The following is a 19743-nucleotide window of genomic DNA, read 5'->3' as shown; positions in this document are numbered from 1 at the left end:
AGACTACAAACGAGCTTTGGGCATGAGAAAGAACACACTTGACGCTAGTTTCGATAGGCGTGACGTCAAATGAAGCCCATCTCAAATACTGTCAGAAAACAGCCTCAGTTTGATAGCCTCCGGTAGTAAGTGGTACTGTCCTACCACTTCTTTCATTCGAATGAAAAATGGCGCTACACGATTCTATTACATTTTTTCTCCTATTTTCTCTGATAATGTTGAAGTCGTATATGAACGCAATTTTCGTTGGATGCACACGTAAATTGTTAAAGTGGTCAGCTTATTCCTGTTTTGTTGAGGAAGGATGCACATACCACGATACATTGCATCTCTCGACCGTTCTCAAGCAGGTGTATATTTGAGCCGAGCCGGCGTGGATGACGTGGCGACAGTGGCGCTGCGTGGCGGCGGGCAGCTCGAGGCACTGCGGCACCGCGTGGTGGGGGAAGGTTCCGCGCACTCAGCAACTCTCCGTCAAGAAGCACTCGACGGCCGGTTAACGCTTGCTAGCTCAGCACACCACCCTAACAAGCAACCGCGAGCGACAGCGATTGTGTAAGAGCACTGCTACCCGCTCGCCCGAAAATACCTTGCCAGCCTCCACTTCCTATTAAATTAAATACATATATTCTTCTATCCTGGCCACAGTCGATTCTTGTAGTGGCATAGACGACAACCGTCATTTGTAATGAGACTCACGATCGTGGGATAGGAAAGTGCTGATCCAATTTTCGTCGAACGCCAGTAGCAAATGTGAGACTGGAGCTGAATCAAGCTAAACGTGTGCGATATGTGTACATGGAAAGATGCTTTCGATCACGTACGCCATGCTGAACGAAGTATAGAACTGCAGGATACATCAGTGCGAGTGGCCTCTCAATTAAATTCCTGCGTGGTATCACAATACGCAGGAAACTTCATTTCGAGCAACACTGGCGTTATGAATGTAAGTGTAATTTGTGATTTTAATTTTTAAACATAGCTCAGGTTTCACATAACATTTCTGTGTTTGACTAGTGACGTAATGATTTTCTGACGGGAGGCCTCGTACGGCCGGTTGGTCAACTCATACAAGAACATGGCTGTAACACTTTGTACGAATATGAAAAGGAACGATTATATGGTCTCTGTCGTAAGTAAAGCAGGTGGCAGAATGCGATTTATTGGTAGAATGCTAGGGAAATGCAATCAGTTTACAAAGGGCTACTTAGAAAGTACCTAGAACCAACTTTAAGTGATGAATTTAGGAATATATTATAAATCCCCTACGTATCGTTCCTATGGTGGATGAATACTGAGCATTTTGATAGTTACTTTGGGAAAAAAAGAAGTTCTGTGAGTTTGTCTCCACATCTGACACACAGGTGTATCTAAGATACAGAAAGGTCGTGATGTTAGTTTCTGATGGAAACCTAATACTTATAGATTCTTTGAGAGTAAATGAATGTCCATATTACTGTAGGCTTCGATAAGGTCAAAGAAACAGCTCGTATGTACTGTCATTTGATGAAGGCACGGTCAGTTCCTTGTTTCGGTGGAGTTATATGAACTGAAGTGCTCTTTCCTCTCCTAAACCCGCCCTGTGATTTTGGTGAGTCGGTGAGTTATTATTACATACGAACGTCCATTCCATCCTGCTTTTCACCATGCTTTCCAAGATTCTGCCTGCGCAGGAAGATAAACGGCGAGTTTCTATGAAAATTGAACTATGGGTTCTATACTGACTTCAGAACAGGAATTACGACTTGAGTCGTCCAGTATGGAAGTAAAGCTTGTCCCATCCAAATAGCTTTATAAATTTACAGCAACAAGTTTTAAATTAGATCAGAGAGATTGTGGAGCATACGGTAATGCGTATAATCTATTTCTGGAGGTGTCTAGGAAGTTTTCTTTGAGGCGTTTATTAGTTCTTCTATTGTTAATGGCGACCAGAGTAAGCGATTTAAAATTTCACCCGAATAATCAAGGTTGAGAGGAATAACTGTTGGCGAGACTATTTTGAAGATGAAATCTCACATTCAGGTAAGCTCAGTGGAACTGGATGTTTGATGGTAATTCCTGTGTCGCATTTTCTGAATTCCTTACCACGCACCGTCATACTTGTTTCCTTTCTGAAGCTGTTGCAAAATTAGTCGTAATTGTCGTTTTCTTCTTTTTAAGAAGTCACTTATCCTTCGCATCTGTTCTTTTACACTCTAAATAAGTAATTTTTGATTGAAATTTACGGTAATTTGTCAAAGATTTCCTTCTAATGGCGGTAGCATAGGATGGATTTCTGCCACCCTGCACCCGGTGAGAGCCCTAAATTTGCCGCCCGCACTTTCTTTCACGATTAAACAAAAAATAATTGAGACCTTTGACAATGCGTAGCAATATTTGGGTAACACAATCAGAAGATAGGGAATGGAACCTCGTCGCAGTAAATTATGCTGTTATGATTTAAGTTTGGGGACTACATTTTCGTATGTTAAGTCTATAACAATTCCTTATCAACAGGACTTTAGTAGTGATTGCCACTGCCCATTACGGGGTGCATCCAGTCTGCGTATGGATAAGCACCCTCCATTTCTTCGGCTGACCACTAGCTGACGCGATGAATTCAGTTAAACCAGGCTTTGTTGGCGTTGCCTGGTGAAACGTTGTTGTGATGCCTCGTGTAAGGAGGAGAAATAAGTACCATCACGTTTCCGATTTTGATAAAGGTCGGATGGTAGCCTATCGCGATTGCGGTTTATCGTATCGCGACATTGCTGCTCGCGTTGGTCGAGATCCAATGTCTGTTAGCAGAATATGGAACCGGTGGGTTCAGGAGGGTAATACGGAACGCCGTGCTGGATCCCAACGGCCTCGTATCACTAGCAGTCGAGATGACAGGCATCTTATCCGCATGGCTGTAACGGATCGTGCAGCCACGTCTCGATCCCTGAGTCGACAGATGGGGACGTTTGCAAGACAACAACCATCTGCACGAACAGTTCGACGACGTTTGCAGCAGTATGGACTATCAGATCGGAGACCCTTGACGCTGCATCACAGACAGGAGCACCTGCGATGGTGCACTCAACGACGAACCGGGGTGCATGAGTGGCAAAACGTCATTTTTTCGGATGAATCCAGTTTCTGTTTACAGCATCATGATGGTCGCATCCATGTTTGGCGACATTGCGGTGATCGCACATTGGAAGCGTGTATTCGTCATCGCCATAGTGGCGTATCACCCGGCGTGATGGTACGGGGTGCCACTGGTTACACGTCTCGTTCACCTCTTGTTCGCATTGACGGCACTTTGAACAGTGGACGTTACATTTCAGACGTGTTACGACCCGTGGCTCTACCCTTCATTCGATCCCTGCGAAACCCCACATTTCAGCAGGATAATGCACAACCGCATTTGCAGGTCCTGTACGGGCCTTTCTGGATACAGAAAATGTTCGACTGCTGCCCTGGACAGCATATTCTCCAGATCTCTCACCAATTGAAAACGTCTGGTCAATGGTGGCCGAGCAACTGGCTCGTCACAATGCGCCAGTCACTACTCTTGATGAACTGTGGTATCGTGTTGAAGCTGCATGGGCAGCTGTACCTGTACACGCCATCCAAGCTCTGTTTGACTCATTGCCCAGGCGTATCAAGGCCGCTATTACGGCCAGAGGTGGTTGTTCTGGGTACTGATATCTCAGGATCTATGCACCCAAATTGCGTGAAAATGTAATCACATGTCAGTTCTAATATAATATATTTGTCCAATGAATACCCGTTTATCATCTGCATTTCTTCTTGGTGTAGCAATTTTAATGGCCAGTAGTGTATATCTAGGGCTAACATCAGTGGCATAGTAGTAGTGACGAAATATCCTTGTCCAAATATTTAAATATTTTTAGAACCGTCGATGAAAATGTAATTAACGTTTGTTTTAGGGACTGTGATGTAGTTAAGATCATTTTGCATTAGTCTCACGTCAACTGGAGCACAGGGGCGAAGGTAGCGGTGGTTCTCACGGACGTCGCGGAAACAGCAAAAGGAACGTTGTAATTTCGCTACGTTCTGGATTTGTTGGCCTCCTGTGTCCCAGATATCTTGCCCAACAGAGAACAATGAAATAAAATAAAGTTGTATTATTGACTTCTAAATCATGAACAATGTATTGCATAAGCACATAATGCCGTTGTTTTATTATTTGTAACGTACTTCTGCTTTGTAGACCAGGCACTCACTCTAGCGATATTTCCTGTAATCGGTCGCTTTCCTCGACTCTATAACACACGAGCTGTTTAATACGCAATTGCAACCATTATTTCTAGCGTCACTGTGTCTTTAAGTACCGTCGTGGAAAATTAACTGCTGTGTTCAGAAGCAGTGAAAAACGGGATGAAATTTATTAAACTTATTTTGGAACGCTTTTACAGAGAACTGTAGACTATCTTACGAAGTATTTTAGATTTTTCATTAGTGCCAAGTGCGCTGTGTACATTTTTCCGGTCTGTATTTCGCAAATGTATTTTAACGTCTGAAAGCCTCCTACTCCTTTTAGAACAAAACGGAGTTCATAACTGATAAGACTTCAGTCAAAATGCCCTGAAAAAAATGTTTCCCTTTTTATACCAAATTATTACCCAAGAATGAATATTAAGCGATTTGACTTCGATATGTCTGATATCTCCAGAAGTACTAAGTGGTTTCATACATCAACGAAAATATAAGGGGAGCTCTAACAAAAAGAATGGTTCAAATGGCTCTGAGCACTATGGGACTTAACATCTGAGGTCATCAGTCCCCTAGAACTTAGAACTACTTAAACCTAACTAACCTAGGGACATCACACACATCCATGTCCGAGGCAGAATTCGAACCTGCGACCGTAGCGGTCACGCGGTTCCAGACTGAAGCGCCTAGAATCGCACGGCCACACCGGCCGGCAAGCTTTAACATATATGTAACAGAATAGAACATTGTAATCAGATCTTGTAATTTCCTGGCAAATCTGTAAGTGTCTTTGTGTTCTCCCTTATCGAAAGGACACGTTACACGAGGATGTAAGACATCATTTTGTAAACCTTAGAACGTATTCAAAAAATGAATCTGAAATTCAGTAGTCATTCCAAACATATTCATTATCAGCAAAAGTCTTGCAACTCACGGAAGCACTAACTTACTGATTGTAAAATGCATGCGAAGAATTAGAAATAAAAAAATCTGTGATTCTCTGTCACTATTTTAAATGGGCTCCAAATAAAACGTCTTTCTTAAATTAAAATTTTATTCTACGCGTCTTTTGGAACGCAAACTCTCTAATACATTCGTCGGTGTCAATTTGTACCTCTTGTTCGATTACCAAAATAGCTAGATTTGTTAATCTCAATGTGGACATGGCAGATCTTAAATAATTTTTAACAGTTTCAAATCAGAGAAGTTTCTCACGCAACTAGCATTACTTATGGCAGCTGTGAGGAATATTCTCAGCATTATAATTATATTACGTAAGCCTTATTCAAATTTGGTTTCAAAATAAACTTTAATAAGCCCAATGGACTGGACCCAATAAGTTCTTTCTTACAGTCTGCTGTAGCTATGAGAGCTCGTAGACACACACACTCAAGCTCAAACTCTTCTCCGTCAGTATCTTGAGAGGATTGGTGGAGGCTGCATTCCTCGTCATTACTATCCGTAATTATTGAAGGACATAAGGAACGAATATTTTCGGCCAAGTTTTGGAGCTGCCGGAAACTTTCTCGAATTGCAGCAGTTTCTCTAGAAACATTTTTCGTTCTAAATCGTCTTCACGCAAAATGCCAGCATCTTTACATCCGTTGTCAGAAATGTGCCCCTCCTAATTCATTTTGGAGGTTCAATATAAATGTCAAGTTTTTCACACAAACTCTTAGCATAAATTATAGCCTTTATGCAGCACCGGTCGCAGAGACCCAGGAAACATAGAAACGAAAATGATTGCATACCGACTAACAAATGTTTTGCGTCCTTTAATGTGTTCAGGCTTTCGTCTATTTCTTCTCTAGCGTTGTCAAAATTTCTTTGTTATCATTTTGTAACATGTTTACTGCATCGCCTCTTGCTCTCCAACGGGTGCTCTCAATGCTTTTCAAACTCTGGGGCGGAAGGCAATCAATCTGTTACCATAGCACGTATTGGCTGGAATCTTTAATCTAAAATGAATGTCTTCCATACTAGAGACTTAAGCAACTAATAAGAAACCCTTGTGATGTCTAGAGCGCAGTTAGATGTCCTGCAGAGCATGGGGAATGGGTGGTAGATTTTTTTGCAGCTCTGGTTTTCGAGGGTAAGTGATTACATATTAACTTGAATTTGAGGAAATTAGACGTAAAAATGATCAAGGTCTACTTGACCTTGATGTTGATGAATTTAAACTTCTGTGTCAGCAGGAAACTCCAAAACGTCACGATCAAGATAATAAAGAATACATCACATTCAAAACACTTCAACAATTTTTCAGGAAATCATATCTGGAAGTTTTCAAGCAGTTGACTGCGTCACTCAAGAGTAGATTCGATAATCATTCTGCAATTTATTTATTTATTTTTTTAATCGTTGGAAAAATTTACTCTTGGACATCCGACAGGCATCGATTTAATTGCAAAATTTTACAACAATGATTTTGATGGAGAGAGGCCGATTAGCGATTGAGACATATTCTGCAACTTTTGAAGTGACAAAATGAGCAAGAAAAGAACCTGAGGGAAGTTTTGGAGTTCTAAAAATACTTGAAGGGGCAAGAGAACTAAATCATAGTGTTTGTGCACTTCGTTCTCTTGATTAATAAAAATCCTTTATCATCATGTTGTAATGAACGATGTTTTTCGTTTTGACATTCATTCAGATCCTATTAAGATCAGCAGTGTTGCAAGATCGACACAATCATATTTGCTATTTTACATATTTGTCGTATGTCCGACCTCTGTATCTGCACAGTAAGTGTACTAATGTGCGTAAACTTAGCTTATCACTTAGTGCGCAAATGGACAAAACATCTGAACTGTCTTCTCAAACTCAGGGTGTCAAACAGACATTCTAAATAAATATTACCCTGGCCCTGTAAGGCAGCTAATATCAGGTGCGTATCCTAACAGAAATCATTAGAAATGCTGCTTACACGTAACTAGAATGCATGAATTAATAATAGTGAAAGTTTGGGGTCTATTCTAGAAAGACAAAACAGCAGTTCCCTTTTTTATTCTTCACATAATTTGTCAGTTGTGCTTTCAGGGGTCAAGTGATAAAGAACAATCATGATCAATTCCTTTTGACGCTCAATAACAAAGTATTTAAGTCTTGGACATATTGAAACGACGATTATTAAAATCTTTATCACTACACATGAACATTTTTTATCACAGGAAAGAATGATTATTAAAAATCCTCATCAGCTCATTTAAATCTATGTTGTTGTAGCTGGTCAATGCACTGAGTTGGTGGAAAATAAATACACTTTTTTGAACCAATGAAAGAACTCTCATGTACTCAATGTGAGGGTAGGTTAGTATCCTACCTTTTGATATTCAATGGTCAAAGTGTACGCAAGTTGCAGTAGCAAAATCGAGACTCAACATTTACTGTGGTCTAATGCGCGATGGTACTTTACCAAGTGGCATCTACAATGGCGTTGTCACTGTGCTGGATCTGAAACGCTAATTTCCTACTCTGGCCTTGACTGAATTCACTCAGTTGCAACTTTACTGTGTTCTGTAGAACGTTAATTTTTTCCTAGTCGAAATAATGGCTATTGCACACTTGCTATGGGTTAGAGCGACGTGCACAATTTCTTTGCCTGCAAAAATTCCCGCAGGAATAATTAACTACCGCTTTGCTATCTGTCGCCACGATTCGTGAAGCGTATCATCCTCATTTCACAGGAAGCAAAGCTCTCAATGCCCTCGCTTATTTCCACACACTTGTGCAGTCCACTGCGAGATTGAGAGAGAGAGAGATAGAAACCTTAGGTCTCAAAATGCTTTATATAATGGGGATCCCCCCACCGTGTCGCGTTTGCGTTGCCAAGTATTGCTTCAGACAATCACCGTCTCGCTAGAGGAGAATAAACATTTTTATTTTTCTTGCTGGGTCGCAACCTAGCCCTGTTAATGACATGGAGCCACTTACTCTCTGTCCTGGCCTTATTTACGTTAAAAGGAATAATGTATTGTTCTGGCCTTATCCCTTTCTGCACTGAAGCTCGCCGTCCTCTTGCTAAATGGGAGTTTTACGATATCATTAACTACCTGCTCGGTTCGTCCCCAAAATGCGTTTCACTTTAACTTGTTTGTTCATGCCAGTACATATATTGGTAGATATTGTTTTGTTAGTTTTCGGTACATGAGATTAACTGCAACTGCCTTTTGTTGATATAATATAATTATTATTTTCTGACGATCTCATACTGTATCGCCCTGTCATTATGGATCAATCTCATGTAAGGGCCGAAAATCCGGACGCCTTACATATTTATTGTGATATTATCGATTAACTAGATTTAGATGATTTTCAACTACATTTATTTCACGGCACACAAAGCGCAGCGCAGTTTTTACATTACGCAAGTGAATTTTTTGTGCTGAAAGTATTTAACAAAGTAAATAATATTTTATGAATCTTTTCCGGGCCTGATATGTTGTGCTTCAAATGACTGTAAAAACAGATATCTTTGCAAGTTCTGGATATTCTATTTTTCCAACAGCATTTTCCTATTTGTATAGCAAAATATTCTTCGATATTGGTCATTTCCAGAGCTTGTTCGATTAGAGCACGCTTGTCTACTTTTTGGTTATACTGTCAAGTTCTACTATTGAATGTATGTTATGGGAAGCTTGATCTCACAGTAATATCGCATTTGATGGCTAGAAATGTGATTCGGGGTCGCTTGAGCCGAAATTATATGACATATGCTTGTCATGTAGACAAGTTTTTAAACCAACGTGTCTATATGGTTTACTTCATAAAAAAATTAAAATGAGTATGGATAAAGTTGTAAAATATATAAAATTTGAATGAAATCGCTTACCAACAATCTGTATTCTTTGATTGTGCCTGTAGAGACGAAAGTTTTTATTTTATTTTTTTATTTAACCTGGTCTGATTAGAGCTATAGGCGCTCTCTTACATCGGACCAGCGTTTCACACATGCAATACCTTTTTTGCACCATATTTTCCTAAAAAATAACCATTTTAATATGAAAAATAGTATTAAAATTATGTGAGTGTCTGAAATGGCAATGTGACTATGGGCTGATAAAGTCAATATTGGTAGTACTTGGACTACTGCAGCTGCTGCCACTGATAGTGATACTAGTAGTAGTAAAAATAATGATAGTGGCAGATATAAAAAGAATTTATAGTTGTACATGATAGGTGTTTTCTGAAATAGCGATTTCTGGGGAAATGAAATGCAAGGAGACTACCCCAGCTAAAAATACTGGGGAAATAGGAAAATCTGGCTGCAGATAAGATTGTGCAAGGGAAAAGAGTGCGTGCAGGAACAATGGCAACCCTTATTTTTGCTTTAGTAGATCTGTGTTTAACTGTCTTCTGAAACTGGAGATGTTATTTAGTTCTCTAGTATAATGCAGGAGTTTATTCCAGAGTCTGCTTCCTGCTACTGAGAACGACTCCGAGAAAACGTTTGAACGAACGATGGAGTGGAACAGAAATGATTTTGCTCTGATGGGAGCGGATGTTTCTGCTGTGTTGTTCACACAAGACCATTAAAGTCGAGGAGAGGTATGGGGGACAGTATAATTTGATAAGAGAGTATAGACGACAGAGGATGTGGAAATCTCTGCACCCATCTGCACGCAGCTGGAATAGGTGTGTATATGATGGCGAAATATGATAAAAGAGTCGAACATCACAGATATAACCGACACAGGCATTCATAACCAGTTCCAAGCGCCGTGAGCTTACAGGATAACATCTCTGTAAGCAAAATCTTGTTCAGATAAGAGCGTTAAAGTCGAGGGGAGCTATGAGGGACATTATTCGTTGATGAGACAGTACATAAGACAGAGGATGTGGAAATATTTGCTATCGTCTGCACACAGACAGGATAGCTGTGCATCTGGTGGTGAAATATGACCAAAGAGTCGAACATCACAGATATAACGAACACATCTATATCTACATGATTACTCGTTAATTCACAATTAATTCCCTGGCATAGGGTTTAAGTTACTCTCGAGCAGCGCGCGGAAAAAACGATCACTTAAAAACTTCTGTGCGAACTCTGATTTCTCTTGTTTTATTATAATGATCATTTCTCCCTATGTAGGGGGGCGCCAACAAAATACTAGGGCTAGATAAAAAGTAGTAACAAAACTGTCGTAACATGAAAGATGTGCATCGGATGGCATGCTCGCTGTTTGTAGCTGATAGCAGGTCAGTTGAAGTAGTGCAGTGAGTGGCAACGGCCGTGTCTGAGTCAGTAGCAGTGTATTATACTGTCTGAAAGTGCGGGAGGCGAATTCGAGCGCCCTAACAATGTGTTTTGGAAACATGAACAACATGCATGGATCAGTGAAGTGGTACGTGGTCGGAGCGCACAAGAAACTTTCCACAGACCGCGTAAGGGGCTTGGTGAATCAGCATTGCCATATCGTATGGTGGCGAGATGGGTGAAAGTGTTTTGGGATGGCAGAGATATAATTCAAAATCGGTCCCATTCGCGATAACCTCCAGTGGAAACATGGTAATTGAGCTTCTTGCTTCCTTGCTGTAAGTGGATCGCCGGTGGGCTGCATCCCATCATCGTTCGTCAGAATCCACGATATCACACAGTGAACTCCGTGTAGGAGCTCCAGTTCATATGAGGGTGGGAAATACTGGAACATCCACCATATTCAGCCAATATGGGTCAATGCAGTTACGACCTATTCGTCAAAATTAAGGGAATTCTTCGGGGCGGGCTCTACAACGCAAGAGTGACATAGGATTGTCCTTGCGAGACGTCTACAGAGATGGACGCGCTGATGGTGAACGACCCCTCCCATCTGTGTGGGGTAAGGTGATTGAGATGCGGGGCGATAATACTGAGGGCATGTAATACGGTGAATGTCTATCAGTAAAGTATGGTATGAATTATAGCAGTGTTTCCATTACTTTTCATCCAACCTATCTATTTTCACGCTCTGAGGAGAAAGTCGTCGGCATACCTGAAAGTTTTAATTTATTCTCCCTAAACTTTAATTCCCTCTCCAAATTTCTTCTTAGTTTTCTTAGAAGCTTGCTTAATGTATAAACTGAATAACCGTGTCTATTTATCTACCCAACTGCTGTTTCCTTTTCATGTTCTTCGACTCTTGTACCTTCCATCTGTTTTCTGTAAAAGCTGTAGACAATTGTTTTCTGTATTTTATCCTTGCTCCTTCCAGAATTTCAAAGAATGCATTCCAGTTAACACTGACAGATGCGTTCTGTAAATCGACAAATGATATAAACGTATGTTTACCTTTATTGCTATTATCTTCTACTAGAACTAGCTGTAGTACCTGGCGTGCCATTGATGTTCAATATCCGCTACACAAAGTCATTGGCGCTGTGCCTTTTTGATGGTACTATCTCCACGACGAGTATTGCCACTGTAATTCGTTCTTGCGACAGGAATACAGTCAGTTTATCACTTTATATTTTGTTTCTTAGGCACTTAATTTTTCATTAATTTCCTTCATTCTTCATCTGAATGCAGGAATTTGAAATAAATCGGTCAAGAACTTTGAGGTAAATCGGTCAAGTATTTTTCGATGTATCTGGTAACAGCGTTTCTACTCTATGTTGTATATTAAAAATATATGTAGCCTATGTCCGCCCAAATGCTCATTAGGAGATGGTGTAGAAATCTGATGTAAGTCGGCCAAGAACTTTCAGAATTTTTTGGTAACACCCATTCCCCTTTCTATATTACATACATACATGTTTCAAGACAGATTACGAAATCTTACGTATACAGCGATCTTCCTCTTATCTTGCAGGTAAAATGTGCAAAATTTCATCAAAATCTGTATTAAATTGTAGATTCGTATGAAATACAAAAAAAACAAGCAAACTGACAGTCTTCTTTATACAGGGCGTTCGGAAATTCCCTTTACAAGCCTCTAGGACTTGTAGAGGGAAGGAGTAGGTAATATGGGCTGATTTTTTCCACCGTGTACAAACTCTAGGGATTGATCGGTGAGAGGATACGGAACAGAAAAGGTCTAATGAACTTATGTCCGGAAATGCATGGTTTCCATGCTAGAGACCATTTATTTAATCATACATTGTTACAGAGACTACGGTCTAATACGCGCTGTACCACGTAGCCACAGTCACAGTATGTGGCAAAAATGGTTTTCATGTGCCTCAACGTATGCGTGTACGCGCCGTAGCATGTTCTGTTTCACACTTTCACATCGGCCAGGCTGCATCCGAACAGTGTCAAAGGTAGCATGAATACGCAGTTCCAGCGTCTCCACAATTGGAACGGGCTCTGCACACTCGATACTTTTGAGATGACCAATAACAAGAAATCGCTCGCAGAATGAGATTTTCACTCTGCAGCGGAGTGTACGCTGATATGAAACTTCCTGGCAGATTAAAACTGTGTGCCCGACCGAGACTCGAACTCGGGACCTTTGCCTTTCGCGGGCAAGTGCTCTACCAACTGAGCTACCGAAGCACGATTCACGCCCGGTACCCACAGCTTTACTTCTGCCAGTATGTCGTCTCCTACCTTCCAAACTTTACAGAAGCTCTCCTGCGAACCTTGCAGAACTAGCACTCCTGAAAGAAAGTATATAGCGGAGACATGGCTTAGCCACAGCCTGGGGGATGTTTCCAGAATGAGATTTTTACTCTGCAGCGGAGTGTACGCTGATATGAAACTTCCTGGCAGATTAAAACTGTGTGCCCGACCGAGACTCGAACTCGGGACCTTTGCCTTTCGCGGGCAAGTGCTCTACCAACTGAGCTACCGAAGCACGACTCACGCCCGGTACCCACAGCTTTACTTCTCCCAGTATCTCGTCTCCTACCTTCCAAACTTTACAGAAACTCCAGAAGTTTCAAGAAATCGCTCGGTTTGAGATCCGGTGAACGAACATACCATGCAACTGGACCCCTTGTCTGACCCATCGACCAGGGAAGATACGATTGAGATACGTCCGGACGTTAACGGCGAAGTGTGATGGAGCTCCGTCATGTAGCAGCCACATAACCCATAGAATTATCAATGTAATTTCTTCCACCATGGGAGGCAATGTCACCCGCAAAAAGCGCCGATATTTCCGGCCTGTTAGGCGACGTGGAAGGAAGACTTGTCCCAAAATACGATCGCCAATTATCCCGGCCCACACATTCCAGCGGCACCGTGCTGATGATTCGGTGTCACCGCGCAATTGGGATTCTGCATACTGTTCCACAGATGACTGTTTGAAATTGGAAGATACCACTCCGCGTAAATCTGGTCTCATCTGTGAGTAGGATGGATGACACAAATCCCGGAATCGTGGTTACCTGGTGAAGAAATCAGTGACACAATTGCTCCCGATGTGGAAAGTCTGTCGTTAGTAAGCCCTGTACACGCTGCAAGTGATAAGGGTAGTACCAACTGTCATGGAGAACATTCTACACGGTTGTCTGACTTACCCTGTACTGGCGGGCCAAATGCCTGGTACTGACACGGCGGCCGCCTTCCACAGATTTAATCACATTTTATTCCAAGTCTGGTGTCCCAACATTTCGGGTTCGTCCTTCATGATTTCCTGCTATCTGAAACTACCCTGTCTCACACAAACGGCCGAACACTGTTGCAAACATTGATTGCTATGGTTGTTGTCGGCGGGGATAGGTCTCCTGATACGACCTAGCTGCCTGCCGCCCGTTGCCACTTGCCTTTCCATAAGTACACACCATGTCGGCAAGCTTTCGATTCGAGTACGGAATCGTTGTGTACAACGCTGTATCACATCCACTACAACGTGAGTCAGCAAGATAATGGATCGTACACATAACCAATTACTATGGCAGGAGAGGGCGCTAGGGCATGGCATATGAGGAACACATACTGTAACTGTGAATGCATGGTACAGCGTGTACTAGACCGCTGTCTCTATAACAATGTATAATTGAGTAAATGGTCTCTAGCATGGAAACCATGCATTTCCGGTCATAAATTCATTACATCTTTCTTGTTCCGTATTCTCTCATCAATCAATCCCTAGAGCTTGTACATGGTGGAAAAAATCAGCTTGTATTTTTTATTGGAACCGATGTCCGTAACCAAAGAAACTGCTCCTGTAGTCGTTGACGGGTTCTCTTCAACGTTATGCAGTACAGACTCTTACAATATGGTAGTGCGGCTACTCCTTGGAGCACCATAGTCACGCCTGCTGATGGTTATGGCTCCCTTTCTCGAAGTCGTTGCGTAATTGCGTCGAAAAGGGTACGCGATGGAGTCGGACGTAGAGGAGAACGATCTTGATAAAAGCGACGGGCACCTCATCCATTACATTGAGATTCGCAATTCAGAAGGATCATGTCGCTGTATTCTGCAAACGGGTACTCACAGACACGCGAATAAAACTCGAACCAAGTCAGAGAGGTAGGACAGACGTCAAATGATCCGAAGTAATCCCCCCCTCCCCCCCCATGACTACCCTGTTACATACCTACCTAGCAAACATGTTTTCAAGCGGCTGTAGCATGGAAACAGAACGTTTCAAATGGTTCAAGTGGCTCTGAGCACTATGGGACTTAACATCTGAGGACATCAGTCCCCTAGAACTTAGAACTACTTAAACCTAACTAACCTAAGGACATCACACACATCCATGCCCGAGGCAGGATTCGAACCTGCGACCGTAGCGGTCGCGCGGTTCCAGACTGTAGCGCCTAGAACCGCTCGGCCACATCGGCCGGTGACAACGTTTCCTGACGTGGGTTCCTATTCAAAATATTCTGTACTCACTCCCCTCTACAAGCCTTAGAAGTTTGTATTGAGAATTTCCGAACCTCCTCTATATATAGTAGATAAATCTTAGGGACAGTATTAGTTCGGTAGGTCCTACATTTCTCCGGAACCCGGTATGATCTTTCCTGATGTTGGCTTCCACCAGTTTTTTCCATTCTTCTGTGAATAATTTGCGACAGTATTTTGTAACCATTACTTTATTAATGTCCAAATCTCGCTGTCTACAGGTTAGCGTTGCCGCCCCTAGATCGAATTATTATGATATTCTCACTAGCTCTTTTGAGATAAAGCTTATTACTATATTAATTGTTTTAGCTGCTATGATTAAGAGAGCTCAGATTCCTTTTCTTCTTGACTTCCTGCTGCCATGGCTGCTCCTACTCCTGTATTTGCTTTAGTTCATTCTTCTACTCTTGTTACTGCTGGACTTTATTTACTAATTCGTTTTAGTCCAATATTAGAAACTGATAACTGCGGTTGGGTTTTATTATTGATTGAGGCTGGCTTAGGAATTAATTTTGAGTTTGATTTAAAAAAGTTTATTGCTCTTTCTACTTTAAGACAACTTGGTTTGATAATGAGAGCCCGCATCTCGTGGTCGTGCGGCAGCGTTCTCGCTTCCCACGCCCGGGTTCCTGGGTTCGATTCCCGGCGGGGTCAGGGATTTTCTCTGCCTCGTGACGGCTGGGTGTTGTGTGATGTCTTTAGGTTAGTTAGGTTTAAGTAGTTCTAAGTTCTAGGGGACTGATGACCATAGATGTTAAGTCCCATACTGCTCAGAGCCATTGGATAATGAGAATTTTGCCGATGAGTTATCCAAAGTTGCCTTTTCCATTTATTAGCTCATGCTTTATTTAAGGCATTATTATTTATGTGTGCAGGTTCAGGAATTCACAGCTTGGAGGACTCTCAGGATATTCGTTTTATGGGTTCTACTGTGTAATTTTATACCTTTTACTTCTGTTCGTTTAAATGTTTCTAGTTTCTCTTTGTGTGGCATACCTTTTTTAGCTGGATTTTATTCAAAGGATTTAATTCTTGAGATGGTTTGTTTAAGAGGAATTAATTGTTTGATTTTTTCTTTATTTTTTTTCTATATGTTTAACTGCTTGTTATTCTTTTCGTTTATTTTATTATTCAGTGTCGGGTGATAATAATTTTTATTCAAGATTTCCTTTTGATGGCAGGGGTTATTATATCTCCTTTGGTATAATTGGCTTATTATTTGTTGATATTTTTGGTGGTAGTTTTTTATCTTGATTAATTTTCCCTATTCCTCATGTAATTGATTTACCTTATTATTTGAAATTTTTAACAGTTACTGTTGTTGTTTTAGGTGCTTATTTGTGTTATCTTATTTCTAAATTAGATTTTTCCCGTAATTTATTTTCTTTACACTTATTATCTTTTGTCAGATTTGCTGGTTCTACACACTTCAAAAAAAGTTATGGATCACCTCGGTTCCGAGAGTTCCGAAACTTGTACAGAAAATTGGAAAAGCGATCAACATAAACATCATTTCCGCCCCTTTTATTGCTCATGAAAACCACATATTGCATGTTGTACCACAGTACAGCGAGACCTTCAGAGATGGTGGTCCAGATTGCTGTACACACCGGTACCTCTAATACCCAGTAGCACTTCCTCGTGCATAGATGCATGCCTGTATTCGTCGTGGCATACTATCCACAATTTCATCAACGCACTGTTGGTCCAGATTGTCCCACTCCTCAGCGGCGATTTCGCGTAGATCCCTCAGGGTGGTTGGTGGGTCACGTCGTCCATAAACAGCTCGTTTCAGTCTGTCCCAGGCATGTTCGATAGGGTTCATTTCTGGAGAACATGCTGGCCACTCTTGACGAGCGATATCGTTGTCCTGAACGAAGTCGTTCACAAGATGTGCACGATGGGGTCGCGAATTGTCGTCCATGAAGACGAATGACTCGCCAGTATGCTGCCGATATGGTTGCACTAACGGTCGGAGGATGGTATTCACGTATCGTACAACCGTTACGGCGCCTTCCATGACCACAAGCGGCATACGTCGGTCCCACGTAATGCCACTTCAAAATAGCAGGGAACCTCCACCTTGCTGCACTCGCTGGACAGTGTGTCTAAGCCGTTCAGCTTGACCGGGTTGCCTCTAAACACGTCTCCGACGATTGTCTGGTTGAAGGTATATGCGACACTCATCGGTGAAGAGAACGTCATGCCAATCCTGAGCGGTCCATTTGGCATGATGTTGAGCCCATTTGTACGGCGCTGCATGGTGTCGTGCTTGCAAAGATGGACGTCGCTATGAACGTCAGGAGTAAAGTTGCGCATCATGCAGCATACAGGGCACAGATTGAGTCGTGAGACGACGTTCTGTGGCTGCACGAAAAGCATTATTCAACATGATAGCGTTGCTGTCAGGGTTCCCCCGAGCCATAATCCGTGGGTAGGGGTCATCCACTGCAGTATTAGCCCTTGAGCGGCCTGAGCGAGGCACTGGACGCGATCAAACCGCGGTACTGACCGTCTAGGCATGGTTGAACTACAGACAACTCGAGCCGTGTACCTCCTTCCTGGTGGAGTGACTGGAACTGATCGCCTGTCGAACCCCATCTGTCTAATAGGCGTTGCTCATGCATGGTTGTTTACTTCTTTGGGCGGGTTTAGTGACATCTCTGAACAGTCAAAGGGACTGTGTCTGTGATACAATTTCCACAATAAACGTCTATCTTCAGGAGTTCTGGGAATCGGGGTGATGCAAAACCTTTTTTGATGTGTGTATATGATTTATACCTTTCCTTTCAACTAAATTTTTTAGAGATATACCTTTAAAGTTAGGTCATTATTCATCAAAGTCTTTTAATTATGGTTGGGGTGATTATTAGGTGGTCAAGGTATATATAGCTTGTTTATTTATTTAATTAGTTATATTCAGGATTGATATGACTCAAATTTTAAGATTTATCTTTTAAGTTTTATTTTTTTGAATATTTATTTTAGTAGTGTTATTTCTCTTATAGTTTTATTTAAACTATATAAATTTTTGAAATGTTAACGGAATTTAACCGCTAATATAAAAAGTTAGCAGCTTTCATATTGAGTTTACATTTCCTTAATAGGAACTTTATAGCTCAATTATATTATTAACGCCTCTTTTTGGCTTCAGTTAATATAGAATAAGTGCAATTATTTATCAACTTTCCAGGTCGAAAATGACTTCAATATTTCGCTTCTTATTCCGCAAGTCGCTGAGGAGGCATGAAATAGAAAGACTTGCACCAGCTGGTCGAACAATAATTCCCTACGATCATTTCATTTAACTGATGGTACGATAAAATTCTCACATGTGAGCAAGAGCTGGTACCTTGCTTACTACATTCTTGTGTATGTTTGAGGGTGTTTTGCCTGTCTCATGTATCTTGAGTACTAGGTGAAATATTCTGTAATGGTTGTTTCTCCCAAAGATTTCAACAATTATGAGGGAATGGTGGCTATTCCGGGTACCTTACTCGTCTTAGATCTTTTAGTGGTCTGCCAAATTCTGCCCGCAGTATCACATTTCCGTGTCATGTACAACTACTTCCTCTTCCATTTCTATAACACTGTCTCTAATTTAGATTCACTTGTATAGTCCTCGTATGTTTTCATTCAACGTTTCAGCCTTCATCTGCTTCATATCTGCTAGTTGTCTTGTAGGCAGCGTATATCTTTCCCATAGTCATGCATGGTTCTGCAGCATTACATTTTTCTGATGACAATCCCTTCTTTGAAATTTCTCTCAGTCTCATTTTTTTAGATGTCTGTATTCCCTTTTGCCTCCTTCATTTACTGCATTTTTTTAATATTTTCCCCTCATGTAGTGCAGTTTTATATTCTCTCCTTTGGATACTTAAATTCAATATCTCGTGTGCTAACCAAGTAATTCTACCGGGCTTTATCTTTTGGCCTGTTTGATCCTGTGTTGTGTTCAAATGCTCAAATGTGCGTGAATTCCTAAGGGACCAAACTGCTGAGATCATCGGTCCCTAGACTTACACACTGCTTAAACTAACTTATGCTAAGAACAACACACATACCCATGCCCGAAGGAGGACTCGAACCTCCGGCGGGAGGGGCCGCGTAGTCCGCGACATGCGCCTCAAACCGCGCGACCACTCCGCGCGGCTGTTGTGTTCACTATTTCATCTCTCAAAGTTACCCATTAGTCTTCTGTTGTATTCCTTTCCCTTGTTTCAGTCAATCGTTGCCTACTGCTGCCTTTCAATCTGCTCATCAGCTGATCTGGGAGATTTGTAAAATTGTACTACTGCTGTTGTGTGGGGCGGCGGGTATATATCCAAATCGTCGTTACTTCGTTATGTCGTTATGAAAAGACCCTCAATTTGTCTGTGCGTGTTTTACACCTACCATCGTCGTTCACAAGAGTCTGAAAACTATTTTTGCCGCCAGCCAGAGAGCGATGGAGAACATAGTGACCATAATTTTCAGTCTGCAAGTCCATATTACTCTTGCGCTCACTGAAAGAAAATGTTAGTACTTGCAGTTGACTCAGCGGGATCAGGAAATATGACTATAAATGAAAATTTTAACTGATATCTTCTGTAAAATTTCACACGCACAAAAGATAAGTCCTAGTGTTCTATCTAATACGAGCTATCGGAAACAGCACTATTAACAGTTCAGAGGCGACCTCTGCGGGAAGTTCCAAGTAAAATCGTCTGTCGCCCTGACCTAAGTCAAGTGCTCGCTTTAAAAGTGGAAAATAATCTCGCCACTTGCCA

The sequence above is a fragment of the Schistocerca serialis genome, chromosome 3 (assembly GCF_023864345.2).
Source record: "Schistocerca serialis cubense isolate TAMUIC-IGC-003099 chromosome 3, iqSchSeri2.2, whole genome shotgun sequence".
NCBI classification, from domain to species: domain Eukaryota; kingdom Metazoa; phylum Arthropoda; class Insecta; order Orthoptera; family Acrididae; genus Schistocerca; species Schistocerca serialis.
This window is presented reverse-complemented; position numbering follows the sequence as displayed.